We start from the raw sequence: 11,383 nt of genomic DNA on the forward strand, positions 1-11,383 counted from the left end.
GCTCGATGTAACTCTAAAAAACCTATTTGAACTGTCTCTCACCCATGACATGAAACATCAGTCTAAATAACATAAATAAGGTTCAAGTGACTGAGTAGTAGATGGCAAGTGAAATGTGTAATCAAAGATAAGATAGTGAAAAAAAATAAAAATAAAAATATTTAAATTTAAGTTAGACAACTGTCCCCGGCAATGGCCTCAAAAACTTGACCCGCTTAAAAATGAGTAGCACAAAAGCTATCCCAAGTGAAGGAGGATGTAGTGTAATAATTAAGAATAAAATTCCTAAATCGCCTCCTTGGAAAAAATTGTTTAAATTCAAACTCATATAAAAAGGTGAAAAGTTTCATAAACAAAAGTGGTGGTATATACAATGAATGGACGAGTGTAATGGAAATAAAAAAGGCACTATAGACTAGATTCATATTTTTGGATTTTTTTAGTGTCAAAATGGAATTTAAAAGACTAACAAATAATTTTAATTAATCTGAAAATTAAATAATAAAACTGAATTTATTTAAGTCCTAATTAACCTTTAATCAATCTAAAATGTAATTGTAATGCATATTTAGTGGAAGCTTAAAGAAACAAGAAAAATAACTAACATAAAATAAAATAAATAGTAAATAAAATGCCCAAACTTTTAAGCCAAAAAATCAAGAATACAACATAAATTTCAAATTGAAATTAAATAAAAAGTAGAGAATGAAAAGAGCAAGCCAAATGGATGGAAATGGAGACTAGTAGAGGAGAAAGCTAGAGCGGCAGTTGGACCCCAAAGGAGCTCTTCAAGCTGCGGCGTGATTTCAATCCCGGAGTAAAAAAATGTGCTGCGCTGAAAATGCCCCAAAAGATAATAAAAAGTTTGCAGCGTAAATGAAACTGGGCTACCCCAAAAAAGAAGTATTTTTTTTTTCCTTTCGTGTGGCGTTGGCTCAATACGAATAGAAGCAAATCACTCTCCTATGCGGCATGAAAATGCCTAATAGAATTGTGTGCCGTCCCAGGTCAGTCCCCAAATGTGTTGCTGTGCGGCGTGTATCAAATTTTGCAAATGAAAAGCATGAATTCCCCTTTTAAGTCCCTCGCGTGCTTTTCATTTCTTAGCATATACAAAAATAAAAATAAAAAATAAAATAAAAATGAAAAATAGAATATCAAAAATATGTTGTGCATGTAAAGGAACATTGTCCAATTAAATCACAAATTATAATATTAAGCAAAAACCATGCTATTTATCAATTTAAATCACACTAGAATTTATGCATCTTAATCATTTTTTCCATCTAAAACCAACAATAATGTAATGAAAGAATTAAAATATATTAGTTCTAAATGTATAAAATATGCAATATTTTAACTTAATCAATCCAAACCCCATTGGAATGGTCAACAATGTAAATAATGGATAAAGTAGGCACCTCTTGGCGGTTTGGGAGGTGTGTGATGGCAGTGGCAGCGAAGACGATGGTGAACAGCAGTTGGGAATTCAAACGGGTGTGAGAAATAGGTGAGAGAAGTTTGAACAATGTGTACTATAAATCTATCAAACTAACTATCATAAATCTCATTCAACTATTCAAATCGTATATTTTTAAATTGTAATAATATAGCATATTGTAAGAGATGTCTTTGTCCCATTTTGTGATATCCGCTCCTTTCTTCTTCTTTAAGTATGAGCCTCCCTACGTGTTGAGCTTCGTTCTACATGCCAAGTTTCGATCTACGTGCTGAGCCTTATCCTATGTGCTATACCTCGATGGCGTATTCCAAAAGTTATCTAGTGGATTTCAAAGTAAGATAGATATTTTAAAGTTACGGATATTTTGAATATTACGGTAATATCTATAGGAGATATTTTCAGTATTATTAGATAAGCTTGTTTTAAAAGTAACACTATTATAATATTTTAATGAGTTCTAAAAATATTATAAGTGTGGATAAGTAGTTAAATTAAATATTTTAGTTGTTTTAAATATTAAGAGGTTTAAGTTTATGTTAAAAACTCTAAATTAATTTAAATGGTTTTATCCTCTTTGAGTAATTAACGATACTTTATCATTTTAAATAATGATGAAGAAATATTATCTTATAAACTTTAGTTTATAAAATAATATTCTATCTTAATTCCTCTCAATGTTTTATTTAAGTGTTTTATTTTAAATAAAACACTTAAATTTTTTCAAATCAGTGTTTAAACTCATCGTTTGATCGTTATGAGGATCCCGAAGCGAAGGACTGGGATTAAATACTCAGGCCCCTACCCTTTTCCCTACCCTTTTCCCTTCACTTTTTCCTTTCTTCCTTTTCTCTCTTCTCTCTCTCTCTCCCATGCACGTACAGCCCGAAGTACACAGTTTCTCTCCACCGTGTTGCACTTCATCTCCACGGCCCAGCCACCACCGGCCACCGTTGGCCTCACCGCTGGTCACCGATCACTCCCCACATGCCGACCAACACTTTCTCCCGTCGGCCAGCTCACACGCTCTCCCTCTCTCCTTCTACGACCTCACTAGCCGAAATGGGTAAAACCACATCTGCCTCTTCCACACCGTTGTACACGGCAGCTATGGTCTCACCATCTGTCACCAAATGACCACCACCCTCCTGCCATCATTCCCTCCCACTGTTGAGCCCCCACGTGCCCTCCTTCTACCCCCACGACACCACCCTCAAAATGGGTTTTACACCCATTTCCTCCACCTAGCACCACCATACATGGCCAAAACGGCCACCAAGTACCACCAATGGCTTCACCACATCATGGGCTTCATCCCCACGTCCTCCTTTTCCTGTACCTCTCTCTTTCTCCGATGGGTCTCCACAACTACCCGTTCGGTTGCACCACTGTGCACAGCTACCCACGGTGTTCTACCACCACCATCTTGTTCCTCTCATCACCACGACCTTCCCCAATAAATTTCATGCCCAACGGAGTTTTGTACAGCTTTCACTCTCCTTCACTCTCCAAGGCACTTGTTACACTTCTAGTGGTCGATTGCCGCCGTGAGCCACCGCCTGGCCACCACCTAGCCACCACATCTTTCTCTACCTTTCCCTAGCTTCTCATGAAGTTCTATGATCTTCCTCCACCTCAAACAACTTCTCTCCTTTTCGGATGCACTGTTCAAGGCATGATCCCACTGTGCTCTGCCACCTTTGACCACCATGAGGCCACCTTAAGCCTTTCCAAGACCACGCCTAGCTTTTCTCAAGCCCAAACTACCACTTTAGGTAGTGGATAGCCACCGTACGTGGTGTTACCACCACGTACGACTCCTCCGACGCTTTGATCATGACGAGCGACGCACGGGTTATCCGGTCGATGGTATAACCCTCTATCTCTAGTTATTTACGTTTAAAGTAGTTGATTGGTTGGACTGTAGACTGTGTAGTTAGTAATTGTGGAGTTCGCTGCATAGTTGTGAAGTGAAGTGTAGTTGTGAAGTGTTGGGCTTGATTGTGTAGTGTTGTGGACTGTACTATGAAGTGGGCATAAGATGGATGCCGTAGTTGTGTTACGGCATGAAGTGTGAAGGGAGTACACTTGGAGCGTACTCCGTGTACTGCAGCAACGCACCGTGTGACATGCGCTGTAGTGACGAGTGGTGTAGAATGAAAGGAATGCGCGTGGAGGGTACTTTGTGTTGTATGTCGATGCACCGTGTGATGTGCGTTGTGATAATAAGTGTTGTAGTGAAGGGAGTATGCATGGCGCGTACTCCATGTCGTGTAGCAATGCACCGTGAGGTGTGTATCGTAGCTATGTGTGTGTCGTAGTGTGGATGGAAAAGAGTTCACGTGAGTGTACTCTGTACTATGTCGTGATACACCGAATGGCCTGTCACAAAAGGTTGGATGGCGTAGCAGAGAAGCATGGAGTGTATGGTGTAGTGTCGAGAATTGTGTAACAGTGTCCCTAAGTAGTGGTGATGTGGCTGTAATCCAAGGTGATGGGTGTTGTCTTGAGGCTGACTTGTGGCTGAAAGTAAGTGTGAATTAGTGAAAAGGTATCAGAGAGTGTAGCGAAAACACGATGGGCATCGTTCTGTAACTCAAGAATTTGTCTTGAGCTGCATAATGTGACAGAGGCGCATTTCTGGATGCAATCCTCTTGTTAAGTGACGGGAACTGTGTAATATTGTCCTGAAGTAATGGTGTTATGGCCTGTAGTTTGGGGTGACGGGTGTCACCTTGTGGTTGACTATCGCTAAGAGTATATGGGAGTGGTGGAAAAGTATTAGAGAGCGCAACAGAAGGATGATGGGCGCCGTGACGTGACTCGGGATTAGTCTCGAGCTGCATGACATGACAGATGTGCATTTGTTGATACAGTCTTCTCCTATCAAGTGTTGGGATGAACTTGTATAGGGTCAGGAAGTAGGAAGAGTCATATCGACCCGGTCTAAGCAAGTTGGTACTGGAGTATGGAGCTTGTTTATACAAGCGGGCGTTCATTGGAATTATAAGTTGTTCTTAGGTGATAAAAGGGGATGAGATAGAAGTGTCTCTGGCGAGACACGTGTGCTGGATAGGTTTACCATATGTAATGGGTAATCTATCCTGATCATGGTTACATGGTGTTTTAGCCCAAGAGTTGCCTTGAATTCATGTAGCCTGACTGGTTGGGAATGAGGATTTAGTATGGGCTAGGATACTTGAAGGTAGTAATGGGGAAGTAGTCTAAGGTTGGGACACATAACTCTGTCGGTCGGAATCATGCGTCGGATTGTGGAAATAGAAGAATGAGATGGACGTCTTAGTGTCTTAACTCTAAGGTGAATCACAGAGGTTCACTTTAAGGAATAAGACCCCGAAGGTTTTAGTATAGTAAATGGCATGTAAGAGCGCAGGGATGGACGAAGAGTGTTCCAAGTTAGGCATAGTTCTATTTTTAGAATAGTTACTTATGCATTAAATAGATGATGACATAGGTTATGTGTATGCATGTAGGTTGCCATTTAACACGCACACGAATGGACTACATGGATTGAGTATGGCATGAAGTCCAAGTAAGTATTACATTCATACTCTTCTAGAGTTTTCTTTATACAAACGAAGAAGAAGACGAAAGCTTTTCTCTAACAGGAAAATGAAACTTTTCTCCACAAGACACATTTTATGAAAGAATGAGAAAATGAAGTTTAAGTTTTCATGTATCGGTCCTCCTTGGCAGCCCCTTTTCACGCACCCAAAGTATGTATGTGTATGCATGTGAATGGATGCTATAAGTAGTACATATTATAAGTATGTTCACGAAAGGAAATGAAAGGAAGCTTTAAGGACATGTAAGAACTGTTAAGAACTGTAAGGACTGAAATTGTAATGGACTGTAAATAAAAAACTCTCAAGAAAAGAAAGAAAACAATTGTTTCTAAAATAACTTTCTCTAAAACAAATTTCAAAATAAAAGAAAGAAAACTATTTTCTTTAAAGAAACTTCTTTTAAAACAACTTTTACAAAAAGAAAGAAAACTATGCTTTAAATGACGTGAAGAAAGTGTTTTAAAATGACCCCATGAAAGACAATGTTTTCAATGATGCCATGAAAGATGACTTTTTCTAAAGTGACTCTTATGAAAATTATTTTCTTTTAATATGACTTTTATGAAAGAAACGAACTGAAGAACCGTAAGAACTATAAGGATTGAAATGAAAAAATGGACTGTAAAGGAAAGGAAAGAACTGAAAAGGAATGAATGGACTGAATGCATGATGTATGAAAATACGTACGACCACATGGACTGAAATGGAAATGGTACCAAATGAATGGACTGGACTGGGCAGATTGCAATGCTGGGTAAGTAGTATTGGTAGTGCACCTAGTGATGCACCGTGACGGAATAGATTTCCAACCCGTGGCCACGGGCGGAATTAGGTCCAAAAGACCGTTAATCCCAGAACACGGGGCGTAATAGTGTGTGATGGCCAATGAAAGTGATAAGAATAAACGGATGCATGTTAAGAAAGAATGCATGTATGTATGAATGAACTGTATGCATGAATGTAAGTAAGAAAAGATGAACACATGAATCTATGTAAAAGAACGAATGCATGAAACGACTCTTTAAGAAATGAAGGTAGAGATGCATGGGGAACGATTTTAAAGAAGAAAGCATGTTTTTAAATAAAAACTCCACCTCACAACATTTTTAAAACGAATTGAAAGACATATGCATGATAAGTACAATATGTATGTATGGAATGCTAACTGCATGACTAAAAATCTATGTTATTATATTTTAATTATATGAAGTAATGCTTACGAGTCATCGACTTATTTTAGTTTTATGTGTGCTCTTCCAGGGACAAGATGAGCATGACAAGTCAGGACGAGTACCGCCCAAAAGGAAGAGCACAAAGGCCTATGCAAGATATTTGGTATGAAAAACTTTAATTATAAAATTTAATTAATGTTTTCTGCTGTAATCTTTTAATTAAGAAAAATGAATTTTATTTATAACATGGAGTCTTTTGTATCCTAGCATGAATGGAAAATAAATTTTAAAGGAATCGTAATTCTCGTCGATTTTTATCAAAATCATTTTGAAAAGGACCCCCATAAGGACTGGCATTACATATTCAACTATTCAAATCTATTGACTAAATTATCTATAAAAATGTAATTGTTCAGATTGTTATCAAATCACATCCAAAAAATATAAACAAAATATTAGTCTCATATATAGAAAATATTGATAAGATGGTGAAGCAATAAATTGTCATGACATCATCATCTGCATCTTGTGAAGAATTTCTTGGCACTAAATTGCTAACTCCCTCTGTAGCTCTTCTTGTTGTTCATGCCTTAATTGCGTCTCCAAATAAGCTTCATTCAACCGTGCGGTCTCCTCCATTTCTCTCTGTCTCAATCTTAGCTGCTCAATCTCTAGTCTTGCTTCATATAACTCCCGAGAGAAGTTACTTAATCTACTCTTTGATCCCGAAGAAGAGGTAAAAGGTTTTACGTACTGTCCCAGACCCCTCAAATATCCAAAGCGAGTCCCCAGAACTTGGGAAAATATCTCAACATTGCTCGCTAATAATTCTTTAGAAGAAGAATTGTTGTGGAGCGTGATCATCTTCTCCTACACAAGAAAAACCAATAATAACTAATAGATATGATATAAATATGTAACTAATACTATTGCTTCACTTTGCTAAATGTGTCAACTATCACATAGTTTGCTTGGGCTTCAAGACTAACTCTCCATCAAGTCTAGTGTGTGATTTGGCATACAAAGTTATAATGTTATACTCTATAAGATTTTCTTCTTCCTATTGACATTCAAAAACAAAAAAGTATATTATAGCTTCCAAATTAGTAGTTTAAGAAAATGACAAATAAATTAACATTTTTGACTAGTTTATTGGAAAGACGATGAAAAGATCTCGAGCCAACATGATGATGGATCTTCAGGTTTGATCTATTTATATTATTTACATGACTCCTCTCTTGCAAAATATAGCAAAATTATAAGTCGATATTACATAAAGAAAGATTAATATAGTATAACCTTGAAATAATGCAATTACTTGATATGTCGGCTCCTTAAACATATCACACAGCTTTTTCCACTCACCTGGTTGCATTCCTTGAAATCACATAGCTTTTTCCACTCACCTGGTTGCATTCCTTGAAAAGGATTCTAGCGTGCCTCCTCATAATTTTCAAATTTCTAGTATTTTTCATGGCATCGACCCTTCTACTTGCGATATACATTATTCATCAGTTCATCAATGATCTGGCGCTCCTCTCGTCTCTCAAAATTAAGTTCAAACTCATCCTTAAATATTACAATCAAGTTAATCAACAATTTATACATCATACAACACATAATAATTTATGATACTAAATAAAAAAAACACATTTTACTTATCAAGCAGCACTTCTTTATACGCTCCTTAACATCTTGTTGAACTTTGGACCAAGGTGATGTAGCCATAGGTGTGTAGGTATGAGTAAGACTACTGATGTATGACACTAGCCAAGCTACTGAATCTCACTACCACCAGTGTGGTCATCATCAATATTAACTTTAATTTTTCCTATCTTGCGCACCTTGTCCAAGCCAACGCCTTGTGTAATACCTCAAGGTCTACGAGGTTGTGTGACAGCTGTATGATGGGAAAATAGAATACATTTTTATCCTAATTACAATCTTAGTAATATATGTATTTATTCATACTTAACATACCGTGCTCTAATTCATAGGAGTTTGATATCCCATCCTCACTAGACAAGTCCAACAGTGAGTTAGGAATAGACGTCAAATAGCAGTTTTCTTTTCGTTTTGTCTACATAGTTTTCTACGCATGTTAGAAATTGTTCTGTCAGTAGTAGAGGCTTCCACCATATAACAAAAATTTATATCTCTGAACATGCAATTGTTAATCAATATCAGTTTCGCTTGACCATTTTCCCTCATCTTCAATTAAGGCATTCGAGGTGTCTCTATTTTCTTCATTTGATACATCAACTTCTAGCTCAATGTCTTCCCAACATAGTAGAGCCATGTCATATTGATTGAGGTCTATAAATATATTAATGGCATGTGCATTTTCTTGATAGGCTTTAGTTGTATAAGGGACATCACATTCTTCATCTTCAAGTTCAACTTCTGGGATGTTGTTATATATATTGCTTGGGGTGAATTATTACACTACTTGCCAAGCGCTCCCATACTCAGGATTATCCAGGTAAAAGACTTGATTTGCTTGGCTAGCAAGTACAAATCTTGCGTTGCTTACATTGCATCAATCGCACTTGAACAATTAGACAATATGTTCACCTCAATATTTCAGGCCACTTATATCAGCGAATACTCCGTAAAAATTCTTGTTTTCCTCCCCGTGACTACCTTCAACCATGATGCCACTTTTTTGTGTTCATCTATTCCTTTTTCTATCAATGATGTGAAATCTATAGCCCCACACTATACGTCTAGAGTATCAAACTGCATGTGGAAATGAGTCACGAGTCAAAGCATACAATTCGTCCAAAATCACACCATTCGAATTGGCATTATACATCTCTATAATCTCCAATTAAAAAGAATGCTAGTGAAGTAATTAGCTGTTACTAAAATAGTTGACGGATAATTGAAACGAACCCGTTGTTCAAACTGCAATGGAAATTCTTGCTCGTGCTTCTTCTCAATATCATTGACACCATTTGATTTCAGCTCATTCATATGTTCACTACACATGGAAGTAGTTAGAGAAGTAGTGATAACATTAATTAAGTCATATATTAAGATCCACTAAACAAATTATTATATTGCCTCAAATATGGCTCAACTTCTATGCAGTTACTTAGCACGTACCATCAAGCTCTGTCCATCTTTGCTCCACTGATATCATATTCATTTTGTGCAACTATTGGACGAACGATTTGTGCAAAAATTGAAAGTCCCAAAGATTGGAATGTCATGTTTGAGTCATTGTTTCTTTTTGGCCTCAAGTACCTTGTGTCCACACCACGAAGTACATTGAACAGAAAGTGTGTCATTCATTGTCAATATATGCCTCAGAGATCGTTCCTTTAGGCCGAGCCTTGTTCCCCATCAATTTCTTTAATTTACCTAGAAACTATTCAATTAGATACATCTACCAATACTGCATTGGTCCAACGAGTAAGGCTTCATAAGGCAAATGGATAACTAAATAGTCCATTACATCAAAGAACAATGATAGATATAGACTTTCAAATTTACACGAAATGATAGGAGTGTCACGTTCCATTTTTTCCAAGGATGCCACACTCAGTGTGCGAGAACAAAAACTCCAATTGCTAACGAGCGTTGCAAAAATACATAAAATAGTGACTCTTGAATCCAATGATCTTCCAATCGTGCGCTCGAACACACCTAGACATATTTGAGGCATACCCATCTGGTAACTTAATTCACACCAAACATTGACAAAACATTTTCCGTTTAGCACTTGATAGTATAAACCATCCAAGAGGCATATAAACTGATACCATTCATTTGCAAGAGTAGCTCCAGTTTTATACCCATCTATCTCATATCTTTGCAAGAGTTTGTTGTCTCCCTCACATTTTCTTCTTTTGACATCAACGTACCCAACATGTTATCGCTTATATTTTTCTCGTTGTGCATTACATCAAGACAATGGCATAACTTCAACATCGACCAATATGGTAACTCAAATAATATGCTCCTTTTAGTCCAGTTTAACTCTATAACTTGTCACTTCCTTTCTTTGTCATATGGATCCTTGCTAAGACAATTCGATGGGATCCTCGATAACTGCTCAAGAATGTTAGCTCTGGGCAACTTTGGAGGCAGTAATCTCCATTCAGTTTTACCATTGAACATTGTTGGGCTTGCATGCCATGTATGACCAATCAGATAACAACGAAGACCCATATAGCACACTTTTCTACCATGTGTCAAGCACTCTAATTACATATCCTTATTACATGTTGGACACACCATTTTTCCTTTAGTGCTCCATCTATATAAGTTTCCGTAAGTGAGAAAATCATTTATTGTCAACAATAATGCTGCATGCATATTGAAACTTCCGGATTTTGAGACATCAAAGGTCTGTACGCCCGCTCCTTACAACTCCTATAACTCCGCAGTCAGTGGTTGAAGATAAACGTCAAAGCTGTTCCCTAGCAATTTGAGCCCTATGGATAAGCAAAGTTATCATAAAATACGGATCTTTCATGCACTTCCAAGGAGGCAAATTGTATGGCATTAATATGGTAGGCCAAGTGCTATGGGAAGTACTCATGTTGCCAAAAGGGCCGAATCCATTGGTTGCCAACTCCAACCACACATTAACGGATTCCTGTGCAAACCATGGGTGCTGGGCATCAAGTTCTTTCCATTGGATGAAATCTGTAGGATGTAACAAAAGCGTATTTGTGATGCCCTGACTCCCATGTACAAAAATGCGAGAATCATGACATCTAGATGATGACAACATGGGTCATGAATCCCAACAATAAGTGCTCCAAGTGTGTGCAACATGCAAAAAGTGTACAACAAAAGTCGTAGTGGGTAATTTACATTTACTCAACTAAGTACCATAAGTTTAGATACATGCATATCAATATAAAAGTACTTGAAATATTATACAGTTATCCAGCAAAAGTAAATTAAAAACCAATATTTACATAGCCAAAAACTGATACACAACCCGTGATCCAAAGTGACCACATGCACTCCTCCACTGGAGCGAATCCCTCGAGCTCAACATCTTCTTCTGCATCAAAATCTATGGTACCATAAAATGGTACTGCAAGGTATCGAATACTGTGAGATTATGAGTCTCAGTAAATAACCAACCAAAACAACCCAAGAGATAAAAATACATTCATGCAACCAACAAATATGTGTGCACATGG

Source organism: Carya illinoinensis, chromosome 4 (assembly GCF_018687715.1).
Source record: "Carya illinoinensis cultivar Pawnee chromosome 4, C.illinoinensisPawnee_v1, whole genome shotgun sequence".
Taxonomy (NCBI): domain Eukaryota; kingdom Viridiplantae; phylum Streptophyta; class Magnoliopsida; order Fagales; family Juglandaceae; genus Carya; species Carya illinoinensis.